Consider the following 19,136-nt stretch of genomic DNA (forward strand, 5'->3'; position numbering starts at 1 on the left):
CTTTTTTGGAAGAATTAGCAAATCATCAAAACCCTTGTCCGTCAAACCATTACTTGATTTCAGCTCCAGCAACAATAGGTCAGCTTGCAATTTAGTCACACTAGAACCCTGATACAATAGTAATTTCGCATCCTCTCTCATCTGCTCCAACTTCTTCAGATTTCTTGCATCCAGGAATTCTGGTTCCCCATCACATATCATCTAATCTAGATCATCACTTACTTCATCATCAGCCAATGTATCATTGCCGACTTCATTGACGGTTTCCTCGACTCTTTCATGGACTCTTTCAATGATGTTCTCATGCACGATTTCCTGGAAGGTATCATGATGTGAATCTTCATGATGTAAGTTCTCCCCATCTTCTCGGTGCTTATAACAAATCTTATAGTCTGCCATAAAAACCCGAACCAACAGATGACAACGGATTTGCTCGATGTTGCAAAATTGTTTCTGATTGCGGCAATCACTACTACAAAAAAGCATTAACCGTGACCTTTTGAAAACCCCTCCGAGGTGGGCAGGCGGTTAAGAAAATTGCCTCACAAAATACATTAACCGAGGTGGGCCACATGTAAAGGACAGTCTCAGTTAATAGACCGAGCCCAATGGAAACCCATATGAGCCCGGTTAAAACCCTAACCCCACTCTCCACTCCCTCACTCCACTCTCTCCCACCCCTCCCGTGCGGCGGCCCTCCTCCTCCTCCTCCTCCTCCTCCTCCTCCTCTCTCTCTCTCTCTCTCTCTCTCTCTCTCTCTCTCTCTCTCTCTCTCTCTCTCTCTCTCTCTCTCTCCCTCCCTCCCTCCCTCCCCTCCCACGCGGGGCTGGATCCGGCTCCCTCCCCTCCCTCCCGTCCATCTGCGGTGGTGTGGGGAGCAGCAACAGTAGCAACGGAGGTAGCAGATGTGGCAGCGATGGTGCGGCTCCCTCCCCTTCATCCGTGGTGGCGCGGGGAGTAGCAGCAGTGGAGGCGGCGGACACGGTGGCGGCAGCGCGGCTCCCTCCCCTCCCTCTCCTTCATCTGCAGCGGCGCGGCTCCCTCCCCTCCTCCTCCTCCTCTCCCCCTCGAACGGTGGTGTGGGGCCGCGGGAGCAGTGGTGACTCGGCTCGGAGCTGCGGCGGCGTGGTGCCGCGGGAGCAGCAGCGCGCACAGCCACTGTAACACCCGGTTTATAAAAGGACATAAACCGAGCAATCATATACGTGCCAGGATCAAGTCACACGTATATACAACAGAATGAACAATATATCACAGCACATATCACATAAAAAGATTTAATAAAGCGAATACGAATGTTATTTATTATAATAATGACAAAATATCTGATACAGCAGAAGCGTAGAATACATATACGAAGAAACTCTCAGAAGCAGGGTGCCACAGGGACGTCGACTGGGAGACGAACGCCTAGAAGTCCTCGTAGTCCTGGTAGCGCTGAGTGAACTCCCTCGTGTCGGCAGGAACTGAGCAGCAGTAGAGTGTCCCAAGAGGAAAAAGAGTAGAGTAGGCAAGGGTGAGTACACAACTTGTACTCAACAAGTATAACACAAACTATGAGGCTCTAAGGTTGGCTGACTGACTGCATTAGCTTTTAAGTCTTGGCAAAATTTTGTTAAAGCTAATTACTACAAATTGATGAATTACCATAAACCCAGTTACATAGTAATTAATCAAATTAATCATGTTACTACTGAGAACCAAACCACAACCACCAAGATAACCCCGAGAGGCACCCCCTCGTCGGAAGGAGTTAACCCCACTAATCAAAAGGAGGATCTGGGCCGCTCATGACCATGAGCACAGCTAGTATACCAGTTTTACATTCTGCAGAGGTTGCACATCTTTACCCACAAGTCGTGAGCTACGCTAGTTGTTCATCACACTTCCTTAGGTGAGATGACTAGCAAACTCACTACGAGGCCGTTACAAAGGACACGTTGGTAAGGTATAACCGCTAAGGATTCAGGCAATGCAGCGATGGTACCCACCTCAAGGGGTACGCAGACCAAGCCTCGTAGCCTGGGCACCATTGAAGCTCGACTCCCCTCTTGCCTCGTCGGTAAGTTACTCCCGAACCAAAATGGCCTAATTAGTAAGCCAAGACCGTCCCATTCCAGTCTTGTGGTAGTGCTGTTGTCCCAGGTTGTCGCTCTATGAACCGGTCCTTATGGAGAGTGGCCAACCAGGCAGTAAGCACCGTGCTGGCCCCCTAAACCATATTTCTAACAAAACCAATTTTAATGAGATGTGAGCCACTCAAGCCACACAGAGGGCCACTCTCAGAATTAAGTTGCATATACCATTAATCAAATTAATTAAAAAGGACCATTATGTGTTATAGCGCGGCACCTAGCACAACTAACCAAAATGTAACCCATAGGATATATATAAAGGATATAAAGTGGCTAGGAAAGTCCTTATAGGCATTCAGTATTAAAATGCAGTATGAAAATGTATTTAAAGGTGATAGGTGTTGTTCATGTTATACTTGCCTTCCTCGTACTGCTTCTGCTGCTGCTCAAACTAGTCGGAAGACGGCTGCTCCGGATACTGGTACTGGGGCTCCTCAGATGGATCACCGTCTACTCACGAACACATGGCCGAAAGCAAGGCACACAATAAGCATACAAGCAAACACTAACAAAAGCTAAGAAACAGTACATCAATACATAAAAACAGCACACTAAACTAGTCTAAAACTATTCTACGCGTTACAACGATCGCGTGGGCATAAAGAATGCCTAAAACGGAGCTAAAACGCAAAAACTAGAGCAAAAACAAGGTCCAGGGGCTTTTCTAAAAGAAAAACTAAGTTTCTGGGAGTTTTCTGCAAAAACCGAGGGCCTAAACATAATTAACCTATAGATCCAGGGGCTAACACATGAAAAAGTCAGGGGTGGATGGCGGGTTCAAAAACTAGAAAAGTCAGGGGGCCAAACATTAAAAACAGGACTTAACTGGAAATATTTTTGAACAGGCTAGGACGGCGGGTTGAATTCAAGGAAGGGCAGGGGCTCTTTAACAAAATTACCAGGCCGAAGGGGTACGGGTGGATCTCAGCCGTTGGATCTTGATCTAGCGGTTTGAATCTAATCGGGGAAAAGATCTAATCTTGGACGTTTGCTCGAGATCGGACGGCGCAGGGAGGATGTGGGCGTGGGCGGCGGCACTGGGTCGCCGGAACAGAGGTTCTACGGCGGGGACTCACCAGCGTTGGGCTAAGCCGGCCATTTGGGGGAGCAGATCTTGGCCTGTGAGGGAGAACGCTTGGCAGCGAACGCATCTGAGCACTCGGGAGGGCAAGAGCAGGGCCCAGGTGCGCAGTGCAATGGCGAAGGCGGCACGGGATCGCCGGCGTTGGGCGCAGACGGGGGTCCAGGGCTGTGTTGGCTTCGTTCTTTGGCCAGGGAGCATGGGTGGGATACGTGCAACCTGGACTTGGGGTCCTGCGGGGCTGAGCGGCATGGCAGGGTGCTCGCCACGGTGAGGCATGGCGGTGCGGTGGCGAGAACACCGGTGACTGGTGTCCTAGCATCTAGGGTGTGTCACGGTCTATGCTATCTACAACAAAAAGACGGGGAAGTGGCATTGATGCTCACCAAGGGCCTGGGGTGGAGAGGGCTGCAGTGCAGGACGGCTGGCGGCGAGATCCGGCGGTGGTCCGTGGTGGAGCGCGCGGATGGGTCGAAGGGGGGCGTCTCCGGGCTCTTGGGCTCCTCAGTTCGGCTCCAGGAGTGCCTGCGAGGAAGCCACGATGGTCAGGGTGGTCCGAGGTGATCCGACGGTGTGGAATTGCCACGGCGGAGAAACTCACCGGCGGCGAGTCGCGGGTTGAAATCTGGCGCAGGCGTGGCTCGGACCGGGGCAAGCGAGGTCAGGGTGGATCTTGGGCACGGGGCGGAGCTCCCGCGGGGGTTGGCTAGGGCTGGGATGCAGCGTGGTGATGGATTCACGGCGGTGCAGAGCCCTGTGCGGCGGAGCTCGGCGAGGCGGGGCAGAGCGGCGCGGAGGCGGCGGCTAGGGTTGGAGGCGGGTCGCAGGGGTGCGGCTGCGGGCTAAAAAGAGGGGATGCCGGGGATCTCGGCGTGCGGGCCTGAGGGAGGGGATCCCCGGCCGTTTCGCCGGCGATCTCGGGTGCGGGAGTTGCACGGAGCAGAAAAGGAAGGAGGAAGAAGGGTGCCGACATGTGGGCCGTCCCTGTCAGCGAGGGTGTGGGTGAGTGGCGTCGCGCGTTGGGAAAGGTGGTAGAGTAGCTGACAGGTGGGCCAGCCGTGTCAGTGAATGGAGGGTGCGGGTCGGACTGAAGGGAAGGAGGATGGCGCGCGCTGAGCTGAGCCGAGCATCGTGCGGTGGAGCGTGGACGCTGATGAGTGGGCCTGCCTTGTCAGAGGGAGGCGGGGAGCGTGCAGCACTGAGACGCTGGGCTGAGCAGAGTGGGCGCGTTGGGCCATGCGCGGGGAAGAGAGGAGGCGGGCCGACTGGGCTGCTTGCTGGGCCGAACGGGGAGAAAGGAAAGGAGAGAGAGGGTGGGCCGGCCAACGGGCTTTGGGCTGGGTTTAGGTTTCTTTCCTTTTCTATTTCTAGTTTTCTCTCTTCTTTTTCTTTTCCAAACTATCACACAACTAGGTGAATTCAAATTCAAATTTGAATTCACAACTAGCAATCAAACAATTAAATTAATGCACCAGCATGAATGCAACACCAAAAATTAAACCTATGATACAATTTTAATTACTTGAGGAACAAAATTGGATTAAATGCAAGACTAACACAATAATCCTTAGACAAATTAGATAAAGCCAATTAAATTTATTATTAAATAGGAAAATTAAGTTAGGGTGTTACAAATACTACCCCCTTACAGGAATCTCGTCCTGAGATTCTGGGCTAGCTAGCAAAGAGATTAGGATAGGTCTTCATCAACTCCTCTCCCTTCTTCTGGCAAGTCCTCCGAAAAGACATCCGGGAATTCAGACACCACGCGAATACCATCCGTGGGTATAGCCTCCATCTGATGAAGAAAACCGGAAGGCTCTATAGCATTGACTGTCACCTCTTGGCCATTAGATGCTAACAAGTGAACTGACCGCTGAGCACAATCAATTCTGACTCCCCACTTGGCAAGAGTATCCATTCCCAGAATCACATCAATACCCTTGGTGCCTATCACCATCAGATTTGTACTGAACTTTACTCTCCCTATGGAAACAATGACTCTGGGGCAGGAGATATGAGACCTCAATTGTCCTCCAGGTGAAGATACTAACATGCACTTCCTTAATGTGTTAGTACGAATACCATGATGCTCGACAAAAGACTGTGCAATAAACGAATGCGTAGCACCAGTATCGAACAGCACCGTAGCTAGATATGAGTTGACCATGGACGTACCAATAACCACGTTCAGAGACTCGGCCGCTGACTCGGCCGTCACATGGCTCACCTTCCCCTGTCGCGGCGCTCTGGGTTGGGCTGGGCGCCCCTGCTATCCTGCCTGCCATGGAGCCGGTGGAAGGCATTTCTGTGGACAACTTTTGGCATAATGACCTTTTTGCCCGCATTGGTAGCACATGCGGTCGAGTTGAATGACGCTACTTGGTTGACCTCCCTGTGAACTTAACATCACATCTTGTATTACTTCTGCTGCTTGCCTCTTGGGCTCCTTGCAACCGCGTGGCTGAATCACCTTCATAGTGATAGTCAACCCATCAACATAATCATAAAGAGCTTGATTCTCGACCTATGTATCTCTAGAGCACTCAGGATCCTTTCTCTTCTGGATAGTCTGTAGCTCATCGACCGATGGACCGTCGAGGAAAAGGAAATCCTCTGCCAGCTGCTCTTGATGAGACCTCTTTCTCTTTGTAACGGAGAACAACCTCTGGTTCCTCCTAGTTGTGGCTTCATCTTCAGTCGCACGAACTTGACGACAAGGAACGCCATAGAATTGGCAACACGGGCAAGCTTCCTCACCATTCTTCGGATGGTATGTTGTTTGCGAAGACTGATCTTGTACCGTTGTCGGCTGCTTCACGAAAACTGTTGCATGAACACCATCTCCCATTGCACGGTCTCCAAGATCTTTTTGTTCTGCCGACATCTGAGCTGGGATAAAAAGGAAGCATAGATTGGTAAGGCCAAGGAAGAGAGAAAAACTCCACTATTTAAGGTTCTATCTTATTTGGACAACACTGCCCATGCATCACTGCTGCTAACTCCAGATAGGTGTGACATAAATCTGAGAAAAAGGGAACTGTAGCATAACTCTTCTGTCTTGTCTGAGAGATTCTCCAAATTCTCCAGTACTATCTGTAGGCCGGGGTGTCATAGCCACGCGGATGGCGGCGCAAGGCCGCGGGAGCAGCAGCGGCGGCGCGGGAGCAGCGACCCGTGGATGTGCTCAACGGGCCCATGGATGGGCCTGGCGGGCCTATCCACGGGCTTTCTATTTTTTTTGTTTTTTCTATTCTATTAACTGAGGCGGGCAGGAAACCGCCTCGGAAAAGGGGTCATTTACCATGACCTTCGCTCCGAGGTAGTTGGGGGTTGCCCGCCTCAGTAAATCGTTTCTAACCGCCTCCGTTAAGTTTATTGTAGTAGTGAATCAACACATGGGCAGTACACATGATCATCAACTTGTAACTTATTGATGCAATATACCCAGACAGTATTCACAAAAGAATCAACACCATTCACAAACATGGGAACAGGAGGCTTCGAACAATATATCCATCATCGATCCATCTATAAATGACATATTAATGTAAACTTCATATCAAAATCAATACAACGAAACAAGATATGAATTGCATGTGCATCTAGGTAACAACCTTAAAACAAGAAAGTTATGGGATTCCTTCAAAATTCGGAAGCCATCTTGGATTCTGATGTAAATTTTACCTCTAGCATGAACAAGAGCCTCTCCATCGAATTCAAACTAGAATTTCGAAATCTACCCAATAAAACAAGTGAAGAATTGAATAGGTTGCTAGCTACCAAGCATAAAACAAGTGGATAATGTCCATACATCAAAATTCATCAGCCACCTTATGCATTATGTAAATTTTACTTCTAGTACCATGAACAAAGCCTCTCCATAAAATTCAAAATCTAGCCAATGAAACAAGCAAAGAATTGAATGGATTGCTAGCTACCAATCATAAAACAAGTGGGTGATGTCCATGCTTCTAATTCACTATCCTCCTTATGCTTTTTTATGTGGATTTTTGCTTCTACCATGAACAAAGCCTCTCCATCAAATTCAAACTATGAACTTGAAATCTAGCTAATGAAACAAGCAAAGAATTGAATGGGTCACTAGATACTAACCTCAAACCGAGTAGTTGATACCAATACTTCAAAAGAGGACCAAAATCTTGAACAATATGGTGAGAAATGGCTGCAGAAATGGTGGGAAGAAATGGAGAACTCGGGTAGGAGGAGGAGGGGGATGGAAATTATAAATTAAAGTGGATCATTTTCACCTCCGGCCCTAGCCATGGGCCGGTGGTGAAAATCATTTTCACCGCCGGCCATAGCATTTTCACTGCCGACCCTATAGAGGCTGGGTGCAGTGGGCTACAGGGCCGGCCCTGTCGCCCACTACGCCCAGCCACTATTGGACAGGCGGTGAAACATTTTCACCGCCGATTCCTAAGGAACCAGCGGTAAAAATGCCGGTGCTAAAAATGCTTTCTGTAGTAGTGACATCCCATGTGCTATCCCTATCTTCAAGGTAGATGTTTCAACTTCTTGTGTTGATTTAATTGATGAATCTTGCTCTAACCCTTTCCACAAGAAATGCTATGATAATTTTGTTGTAGAATCATGTGATGATCTCATTGCCAAAGAGAATGATGAGCTCAAGCAAGAAGTCGAAAGGCTCATGATGGACTTGGCAATATTGAAGGGCAAGAACATTGTCCAACCTTCTCAAGATAACCGTGAAGATATGGTGAACAAGCTTGAGAAGGGTGCAACCCTGACATGCTTCAAGTGCCATCAAGAAGGTCACAAGTCCTACCAATGCCCTTAAGCAAAGAAGAAGATTCCGGATGAGAAGAACAAGAAGAATCTCAATATCAAGAGTTCTCTTATCTACACCAAGCCCAACCGGAGGAACAAAAACAAAAAAAACCTCCTATGTTATAAAGAAGAAGAGCAATGGTAAGGTGGTTGCTCACAAGGTTGGGAAGAAAGATTGGAGTTGGAACCGCTCTATTTGGATGCCAAAAGAAGTCATCACCAACATGAAGGGGCCTCAAATGGTGTGGGTTCCAAAGGAGACTTGAAGCCCAAAAACGACTTCGGAGGATTTGGAGACTTGGCTCACAAAGATGATGACAAGAATCAAGCAAAGAGACCAAGTTCACTCATTGGACATTTGTTGTCCAAGTCCCCCATGCAAAGGTAAATGAGCAACCTACATGATTTTGTTCCATTGCTTTTGCTAAGATGTATGCATGTGTTGCATTTCCTAGTGTTATCTACATATGGTAGGTTGCTTGTGTCTTTAACTCTAACCCATGAGCAACCTACATGGTTTGATAAGTGTGTAGAAAGCTACACGTTGGTTCGTTTTCAAGGTACTTGGACTTCACGAGGTATGTGTTTCATTTGTACCATGAACATAAACTACAGGTTAAACTTCCCATTATTGTAAAAAATAATATGCATACTTTTGCATGGTGGTTTAAACACTAATTGCACACATTTAGGGGAAGTTCATCCTATAGTTTATGATTTTGGAGACTAATAAGTTTGCTAGTTTATCTTTTGTAGTCTCTTAACGGCGCCTTTCGGTGCTAACACACTACGAGAATGTTACTCACTCTTAATGCGAACTAACAACACTATAAGTGTGATTAGATAAATTAGTGGGATTTCATGTGAGTCATGCTTTTTTGAACTTAAATTTCCATATCTAAGTTCATAGGCTATGTGCTCATACATTTGCTCACCTTGATGTACCAAGTGCTCATCGCTCAACCTCTTTCAATTGGTATCAATCAAACTTCTTTCAGGTGGTACATTCAAGGTAACTAGTCATCCTCCGGAGGTATGCAGGGTTCAGACTTGTTCAATTGGTATCTTTGTCAATTCTTTGATATTTTAGAGCTACCTTTGTGCATGATATGATATCATTTTGTGCACACACTTTGTGGATAGCTTAGCTCATGTCATGCTAGCTTCATGATGTTGTGATCCACCTTAGTTAAGTTATCTTCATTAATATGGATCTTCATTAAAATCATACAATGAAATTAGTGTTATGGATCTTCATTAATATGGATCTTCATTAATATCATACAATCATGCTAGCTACAATGAAATGGTATCTTCATTAATATCATACAATATGGATCATGATTCATGGAGCTAACTCCCTAGGCTACTAACTTTTCCCTTTGAGCTATATTGTTTTGCAAGGTCTTTTTAGGTGATTTGATTTCAAAAGGGGAGAAATATGGATCAAAGTAAGGGGATTAAGGCAAATATGGGGGAGAAGTTGATGGGCCAAGCAAGGATTGGGATACAAGAAATCCAACAAATAAACCCAACCAAAATTAAAAAAATTGGGAGAAGCAAAGGGGGAAATCATGGACTTAGGAGGAGGCCAAGCCAACATTGGATGGTAGTAAGTATCCAAAGCAAGTGTAAGTGGTTCAATTTGTCAATTCTTGCAAATTTATGCTAGCTTTGGTTGTGTTGTTATCAATCACCAAAAGGAGGGAGATTGTAAGGAACATGGCCCCCTTAGGCCATAGTTTGTGATTTTGGTGATTGTGTGATAACATGATCATGGGACTAACAAGTATGTGAAGTGAATGATCTTAGGTCCCAAGGATGAAGTACAAAGCCCTAGCAAAGCAAAAAATGAAGAAAGAACTCAAAGAAATATCGAATTGGATGAGTTTAGCACAAAGTTTGGTGTCAGTTAAACCGGCGGCATGAAAATAATAAGCATCGGTGCATTGGACAGTGCAAGTGAAGACCATGTGAAGAAACCACAGCTGCACCGATTAAACCAACGGTGAAACAGAAGGTGTCGGTTGATGATGTACGGACATTATTTCACATTTTGACCGTCAACTTCTCGGGAATAAAATGAGCTTTACACTATGTTCCATACATAGTTTGTTTAATTCTAATGAGTTCCATAAGTTTTGGATGAGTTGTGCTTTCAGGAACAAATGTACCAAAAATATGCTGATTTGGACAAAATGTCCAGGCCGCCCGGCCTGGCACCTCCACACATTGAGCAAAGTCAGTGATCCAGGGGCAAAGTGACACGTCTACATTACCTCTAAACCATGGATTGGACGTCAGTTTGATCAAATGGGCCGAAAGGCTTGACCATGGATCAAAGGACACACAAATCAGCAAAGTTCCAAGCAAATCTGAGTGATCCCTCATCCTAGATAAATACAAAGCATCCATTTGCAATGTTGGTGAAACATATGGGAAAACAACACTGAACCAGGCCGGCCAGCCTATCAATCACATGTTTCAAACCCAAGCAACTGTCCACCGACCTCCAGGAGCAAATCTAGGCCATCCGGACGAAGGTCGGTGCCAAGTGGCACCAACCCTAGGCCGGCCGGCCAGCCCCACACTTCAGCTTCCCGGCCACCTCCTTCGCTTGGAAGCTACGCTCAACTACCACAACTGCTTACAAGTGACGCCCGGCCTTTTACCGACCTCTAGCTAGTGTAAATAGGCCTCCCATCCTCACTTGTAAGGACACACATTCAAGGAGCTCTTCTCTCTTCACTTCACTAGAGTAGGTTAGTAGCTTGGGAGTTAGAGTTGAGTCGAGCTTGTCTCGGGATTCCGGAGTCGTCGGAAGTCTGGTATAGCTCTTGTATCTTTCTTTTGACTTTATTAAATATAAGTTATCTTCTTTATCTTTTTGAGTCAGCTTTACTTTCCGCGTTAATTTACCTTTCCAAGTCTTAGTGCTTGTGTGCGGAAGTAAGTTCCTTTAGCCTAGGCAGAGTTATCTTTCTCATTTTATGGGATCTTACCTTACGGGTTTTTTCACCCGGACTAGAGAGCTCAAGTCAGTTGAGATGGCAACTGGATCTAGACGTATCTCTATGCAAAATGAGTTAACAGCAGAAGAATATTCAAATTTGATGAAAGATGAGTTAGAAGACTTGGCTTCTCATCGGCCAAGAGCTTTGATCAATGTAGAGGCAAACAAAGCGCGTGTAGCCAGGTGTTATGATAAAAAGGTGAAAATCAAAAAGTTTGCCCAAGGAGATTTGGTCTGGAAGTTGATATTGCCGATAGGAACCAAAGATCAGAAGTACGGTAAATGGTCGCCTACATGGGAAGGTCCCTATCGGGTAAGTCAATGTGTTCCTGGTAATACTTATATTCTAAAAACATTGGAAGGAGAAAATTTTCTCGTGCTCTGAACGTGAAATTCCTGAAGAAATACTACCCAAGCATATGGGTAGACGTGTGAGCCGATCCTGTAATGGTCAAATCGGCTATATTATGGCCAATGGCATGTATCGCCCTTAGTGCAAAAACTTACAAAATAAATGCTACTAGAGTAATTGGATTGGACCAATTCATTAATCCTGAGTCAATACAGAAGGATTAATCAAGGAAATCGTTACATTGGAATTGACTCTTGCTAGAAGGGCTAAAAGATTATCTACTCAGTCTTGCTCGTTACACGATGGAGTTTACACGTTGCTGCATTAATCCGTCGGCAAGTTCTTCAACCCCTCGCCATTCCTTGCGTTGCCCCTTGAAGGAACAAAATGCAAGTGCTGGAAGGAGTCCCCGGGTTGGATTGGAGCATCAGAAGAAGCCCTCTGTCTAGATGAGCAGTCCGGATGTTGCTTCTGATACTCGATGCAGATATCGCAAGAGCCATTATTTGGGAGTCCTTGTCTGAGATCTCAAAACTGGGTAGAAAGAATCAGAAGCAGATCAGTTGTGGCTGAACACTGGATTAGGAAGGAAATCTTAACTTGTTACCTTGGCCAGAATCCTGCGAGACTTGATCTTCTTGCGAGGGGGATTGCAGGATGGAACCTTGGGATTCCGGAGGTATCGTCATTTCTGCAAGAGATTGAAGCTGATTAGATCTAATCAGGCTGGGAACAGGAGAGTTAATAGGTCTTGTACCTGAGTTGGCAACAAGAGTTGGTAACTGATTCAAAGGGCCATTGCTTGCGTGTTCATTCCCAACCATTGGTGATGAAAGCTAGAACTGGAACGATGCTTTCTTAGAAGAAGGAGAAGCTGATGGAACTTGATGTGTTCGACGTACCGATGGCTTCTATTTATAGTTCCGGTGAGGACGATGAACCGGCTGAAGGAAGGCAAGACGTGTTGGCCTTAGATTTAATCACAAAAAGGGTCAAAGGTGAAAAGACGGAATTCGGAATGTCTCGATGCAGATGAGTGGAGAAGGAAGATAAGAGCCAGGGGCAAAGAAAAAATTTTGCTCGTCGCCTGCACAAAATGCAAGAAGTCGACTGTGTGGAGTACTAATTGCAGTCCACACGAAGAAGGGAGAAAGGCTGCTTAGACAGAAGGAATTTCGAAGCAAAATTATATTTCACTTTGAAATTGGCGGCGCATGTGTCGACAACATTTTTTGGCACGTGTCAATTTGTTGGGCAAGCAGACGATGAAGGAATGGGCCGACGCTGGGACAAAGGGAGAGAAGCACATTGGGCCTTTGGGCCAGAGTAGGTGTCGCAGCCGGTGGAGCTGAAGGAAAGAACCGACGTATCGCGTTGTCTAGTTATCTTTCAGATTTTGTTATAGTTTGTTTAAGCAAGTTTTTTTCGTGATAGTCAAGGTGTAATCTTGCTGTATCGGCAACAGGATCTAGGTTCCGTCATTTGTACAACTTTGATCAACCACATTGTTGACGACCATTATTTCACGTTTTGACCGTCAACTTCTCAGAATAAATTGAGCTTTACACTATGTTCCATTCATATTTTATTTACTTTCAATGAGTTCCACAAGTTTTGGATGAGTTTTGATTTCAGGTGAACATGTGCCAAAAATGGACGAAACTGGGCAGAAAGCCAGGCCGACCGGCCTGTCCTAGGCCGGCCCGCCTGGCCCCCCATGAACACTGCCATGTCTTCGATCCAGATGCAAAGTAACATGAGTACACTGCCTCTAAGTCATGGATTGGACGTCGGTTTGATCAAATGGATCGAAAGGCTTGTACATGGATCAAAGAACCCACAACTCAGTGCAAACTCGAGTGCAAGTCAGCAATCCAACACCCAGGGATGATCACAAGCGTTGGAGTGCAATGTTGGCACAACGGAGGGCTGAGAGGAGCCAGAGGCAGGCCAACCGGCCTCCCTTAGGCCAGCCGGCCTAGCACGTGAGCGTGTTTGTCCTAAGCAACTAACACCGACCCCAGGAGGTGATCAGAGATGTCCAGGAGAAGGTGGTGGCCATGTGGCCACACCCGTAGGCCGGCCGGCCTAGGGGAGGCCGGCCGGCCCCACTGTGCAGTTTCTATTGTCAGTCAAAACCCACCGGCGAGTAGTGACAGGCAACACGAGGAGCCGGGAGGCTGCCAGGGCGCTGGCTGGCACCGGTCCCTCGGTCAACGGCCCAGATCCTGGCACACGCCGTCACTTCCGGAGATGCAGGGCGTGCCACCTGATCTATACCTGATCAGGAGGGTGCGAACGTGCCTTTGACGATTTGCCTACAAGCACAGACATGTGTAAACATTAGTCCGAGCCGTGGTTGGCTCCCTGGGACGACTCTTGCATCGGCTTTAAAGAGCCGATCGAGTCCCTGGTGTCAGATTGGATCTGCATATCCAGATGGTAATGGATAAAGCAAATAACTGCAAAAACTGCTTCTATTAAACCTAGCTAAACTAATCCATGACGGTAAAAGCTTCACTGCTAGATTGGAACATCCTACACGAAGTTAGGCCTAATGAGCGTAAAAGATAACCGAACCTTGACCAGAAAAGAGGCCTAAGAACAAGCGAAAGCCGATTCCCAGATCAATCCCTATTAAGATCCAGGCAAAGCATCTAATACGTAGCCGGATCGTCCAACCCGTTTGCAAGGCCTAAACTAGCAGATATTACACTAATTCTTAAGTATAAGAACTAACCATATGTAACGCCCGGTTTATAAAAGGACATAAACCGAGCAATCATATACGTGCCAGGATCAAGTCACACGTATATTCAATAGAATGAACAATATATCACAGCACATATCATGTAAAAAGATATAATAAAGTGAATACGAATGTTATTTATTACAATAATGACAAAAGTCTGGTATAGCGGAAGCGAAGTACAAAATGATAAAAACTCTCCGAAGCTGAGCAGGGCGCCACAGGGATGTCGACTGGGAGACGAACGACTAGAAGTCCTCGTAGTCCTGGTAGCGCTGAGCGAACTCCCTCGCGTCGGCAGGAACTGAGCAGCAGTAGAGTATCCCCAAGAGGAAAAAGAGTAGAGTAGGCAAGAGTGAGTACACAACTTGTACACAACAAGTATAACACAAACTATGAGGCTCTAAGGTTGGCTGACTGACTGCATTAGCTTTTAAATCTTGGCAAAAATTTATTTAAGCTATTTACTACAAGTTGATGATTTACCATAAACCCAGTTACATAGTAATTAATCAATATTAATCATGTTACTACTGAGTACCAAACCGAAACCACCAAGCTAACCCCGAGAGGCACCCCCCTCGTCAGAAGGAGATAACCCCACTAATCAAAAGGAGGATCTGGGCCGCTCATGACCGTGAGCATGGCTAGTATACCAGTTTTACACTCTGCAGAGGTTACACATCTTTACCCACAAGTGGTGAGCTACGCCAGTTGTTCATCACACTTCCTTAGGTGAGATGACTAGCAAACTCACTACGAGGCCGTTACAAAGGACACGTTGGTAAGGTGTAACTGCTAAGGATTCAGGCAATGCAACGATGGTACCCACCTCAAGGGGTACGCAGACCAAGCCTCGTAGCCTGGGCACCATTGAAGCTCGACTCCCCTCTTGCCCCGTCGGTAAGTTACTCCCGAACCAAAATGACCTAATTAGTAAGCCAAGACCGTCCCATTCCAGTCTTGTGGTATCGTTATTGTCCCAGGTTGTCGCTCTATGAACCGGTCCTTATGGAGAGTGGCCAACCAGGCAGTAAGCACCGTGCTGGCCCCCTAAACCATGTTTCTAACAAAACCATTTTATAACGAGATGTGAGCCACTCAAACGGGCCACTCTCAGAATTAAGTTGCATATACCATTAATCAAATTAATTAAAAAGGACCAAGTGTGTTATTGCACGGCACCTAGCACAACTAACCAAAATGCAACCCAAAGGATATATATAAAGGATATAAAGTGGCTAGGAAAGTCCTTATAGGCATACATTATTAAAATGCAGTATGAAATTGTATTTAAAAGTGATAGGTTGTTCATGTTATACTTGCCTTCCTCATACTACTCCTGCTGCTGCACAAACTGGTCAAAAGACGGCTGCTCCGGGTACTGGTACTGGGGCTCCAAAGATGGATCAACGTCTACTCACGATCGCAACGCCAAAACAAGTCCAGCACATACACATACATGCAAATAAAGGAAAACACTAAGAAACAGTACAACAATACATGAAAATAGCAAAAAAAACTATGCTAGAAGTAGTCTACGCATTACAACGATCGCGTGGACATAAAGAACGCCTAAAACGGAGCTAGAACGCGAAAACTAGAGCAAAAACAAGGTCTAGGGGCTTTTCTGCAGGAAAAACTAAGTTTCTGGGGTTTTTCTGCAAAAACCAGGGACTAAAATGTAAATAACAGAAAGATCTGAGGGCTGGTGTGCAAAAGACCCTAACAGGACGGTGGGATCTATTTCTGGAAAGCTTAGGGGCAAAAGCGATAAAACCAGGGCCTAACTGGGAATACTTTTCAACTAGTATGGACTGCGGGTTCATTATCAGGAAACCTAGGGTCTCTTTAGCAAAAAGGCCAGCTGAAGCGGTACGCATGGATGTGGGCCGTTGGATTAGGATCTAATGGCTCTAGATGAAGAGGTATGGCGATCTAATCTAGGCCGTGGATCCGAGATCGGGTGGCCACAGGCGGTTGGGGGCGCGGGCGGCGGTGATGGCAGCGCCGGCGGCGAGCCTAGCGGCGGCGGCTTGCCGGGGTCCGGCCAAAACGTGACCTGGAGGCCGTTTTGACACGGGTTTGGCTCCGGAGTGACGTGCGCGACGTCACGAACCCATATACGGGCTCGGTGCGGGCTCATGGCGAGCAGAAACAGCGGTCCACGGCAAGGCGGCGCGGTAACACACCAACGAGCAATCTCACGCGCGCAGGGAGCAGAGAGCGGCTAGGCCTAAGCAGAACTAGATCACGGGCAAGAGGCGGGCACGGTGGAGCTTACCAGGGTGTGATGCAGGTGGGGGTGCGGTGCTAGTAGGTCGGCGGCGAGCTCGAGCGGCGGCGTTCGGAGCTGCTCTCGGGCGGGGTGGAATTCCCGCGCTAGCGTGGAACAGAGGGCCGGGAAGGCGGCCGGTGTCGACCCTGGCCCCAAGGCAGAGTTCCTACAACGGCTCTCGGTGGCGGGGGTGCGGTGGAGCTGTGGAATCAAGGTGGCACAGATCCTTTGCCCGGCGGAGCGAGGAGGGCGGTGGCGGCTAGGGTACGAGGTGGCTGCGGTGAAAGGTAGGGTTCAGGGAGGTGATGCGGATTCTATTTATAGGGCGACGGACCTAGGCGTGCGTGCTAGGGACGCAGGCGCAGCGCAGGAATCACGGCGAGACGGGCACGGCTGTTGCGCGAGGTTGAAGGAGGGCCTGGCGTGTGGGGCCGGCAGGTCAGAGAGAGGGAGGGCGACGCTGCGGTGGGTGAACGGCGACGACGGATGGGCCCGCCCTGTCATTCGCACGGCGTGAGCGCGGGCTGAGGGGCGGAGGGAGAACGGGAGGGAAGCGGGCTGCGGGAAAAGGTTTGCTGGGCTGAGCGCGGGAAGGGAGGTCGCGCCTGGGCCTGGCGCGGGTGTTGGGCCACGCGCAGAGGGGTGCTGGGCTAGGAAAAAATGAAGATGGAGGCGGGCCGGACGCGTGGGATCGGGTCCAGGGAAAGGGGAGCTGGGCTGGGCCGCCTGGTTGAGTTGTTGGGCTGGGTTGGTTTCTGGTTTTCTATTTTCCTGGGTTTTCTCTTCTTTCTATTTCTTACTCAAACTCAAGTCTAATGAATTCAAATAAATTTGAATTCAAACCGTAACCAAACAAACAAAAGAAAGAGATGCTCCAGCATGAATGCACAAACATTTTAACCCTATGGTAAATTTTAATTACTTATGGAACAAAAAATAGATTAAATGCAAGCTAAACAAATTAAATCCTAGAAAATTAAATAAAGCCAATTAAATTTATTATTAACTAGGAAAATTATATTAGGGTGTTACAAATCCTACCCCCTTACAAGAATCTCGTCCCGAGATTCTGGGCTGGATAGCAAAGAGAAGCAAGGATGAGATTAAGTTCTACTCACTCTTGAGTCGGATTTTCATACCCCCATGTCTTGCGTTGGAAGTATGTTGAACTTCATGCTCAATTTGCTCTCCTGACGAGGTCTGGACCTTCACCACTCTTATGGTAGGCTGCATCACAAGTTTGTTTCGAGCTGACCAGTCTTGACCAAGAATGATGTTGATTCCTGTTGACTCCATTACAATAAGGTTCTCAGGGAAGGTTGCCTCGCATATCCTTATGCTGACTCGAGGACATATGTAACTGGAGATATGTTCTTTTCCTGATGAATTGACGACCATTCTCTTCCTCAGCTCACCTTCTCGGTATGTTACTCCATTGCATTCTGCACAACTTGATCTTCTTGTCCTGAGTAACTCTCTCAGCGGCCTCCAAAAATTTTTCACCGGGTGCTCGTTGTAAGTCAGATCTTCTCATACAACCCTTTCAATGGTGCTTTTTCTTCTAGCACTCTCAAGCACTTCTTCAACTTAGATCTGCATAACTCTTCTAACTCGTCTAAGCAATCATCAAATTCTCCAGTATTATCTATAGGCCGGGGTGTCACATCATAACAGATTAGATCCACTAGATAAAAAAGGAGCAGATTGTCATCTCTACGCGACTAATTCCATGCAACGAGAATTAGTATAAGATTAAAACATAATCGCACAGAGATGACATGATGTTCGTAGATGATAAGCAACAAAAGCACGATGAATCTACTAAAAATTATGCTACGAAAATCAGGATAACTAGCACTACTCGCCATTAAAAATGCTTCAGTACGAGTAATACCAAGGTAAAAGTAAGAACAACGCTGCCCTGATCGCAAGAAGCGATCAGGGCAGCTTGGCGCTTACTTGGACAAAACCATAGAAATAGGGGTGGCAGTGCGCCGAGAGTTGTTGTATGCAAAACGTGATGACATTCTTCTCTGACAAATGTCATAGAGTACATATTTATAGTTCGGAGACTTGGACAACAATCTAAACTAATGTGTCCATATCGGACTCTATCTCTAACTCAAACTGAACTAAATCTAAAGATACATGGCCCACATGGCCCAAATGCTCATGCAGGAGCCGATTCATAAGCCTCCTTTAATTTCATCATTAAGCCCAACTCACTCGCGGCCCATTAATTAACCTGTTAATTTATGGCGATAACACATGGCCCCTAGTTTTGGCAATGATAATTCTAAAACCACTTTGTCGCTTCATCTTCCCATTGATGCTCATTAAAACGCACTATAACCACCATGGAAGATGCAACGTCTCTGCAACTGGCTCCTCGTGGAATGTGAAAGTGCCAATTCATCTTCCATTTTTTCCTTATTTAATCTCACCCTGAACCGACTCCTTTCGCCACAAATTCATCTTCCTCCCTCAGCCAACAGCGCAGAAAACCCCAACTTCCTGTAGCCATGGCGATCTCCTCCTCCTCTGGCTCCAACTCAATCGGCTCTCCTCTCTCCCCCTCTTCCTCGATTTCCTCTGCCTCTTCCCTCGACCCCATCTCCGAGAGCCGGGAACCGACGCCGGAGTATGATCCGACGGCAGCGCACGAGGCACTCGCTCCTCTGCATTGGGACACAGAGGAGTTTGACTTCGAAGTCGT

Source organism: Panicum virgatum, chromosome 8N (assembly GCF_016808335.1).
Source record: "Panicum virgatum strain AP13 chromosome 8N, P.virgatum_v5, whole genome shotgun sequence".
Classification (NCBI taxonomy): Eukaryota; Viridiplantae; Streptophyta; class Magnoliopsida; order Poales; family Poaceae; genus Panicum; species Panicum virgatum.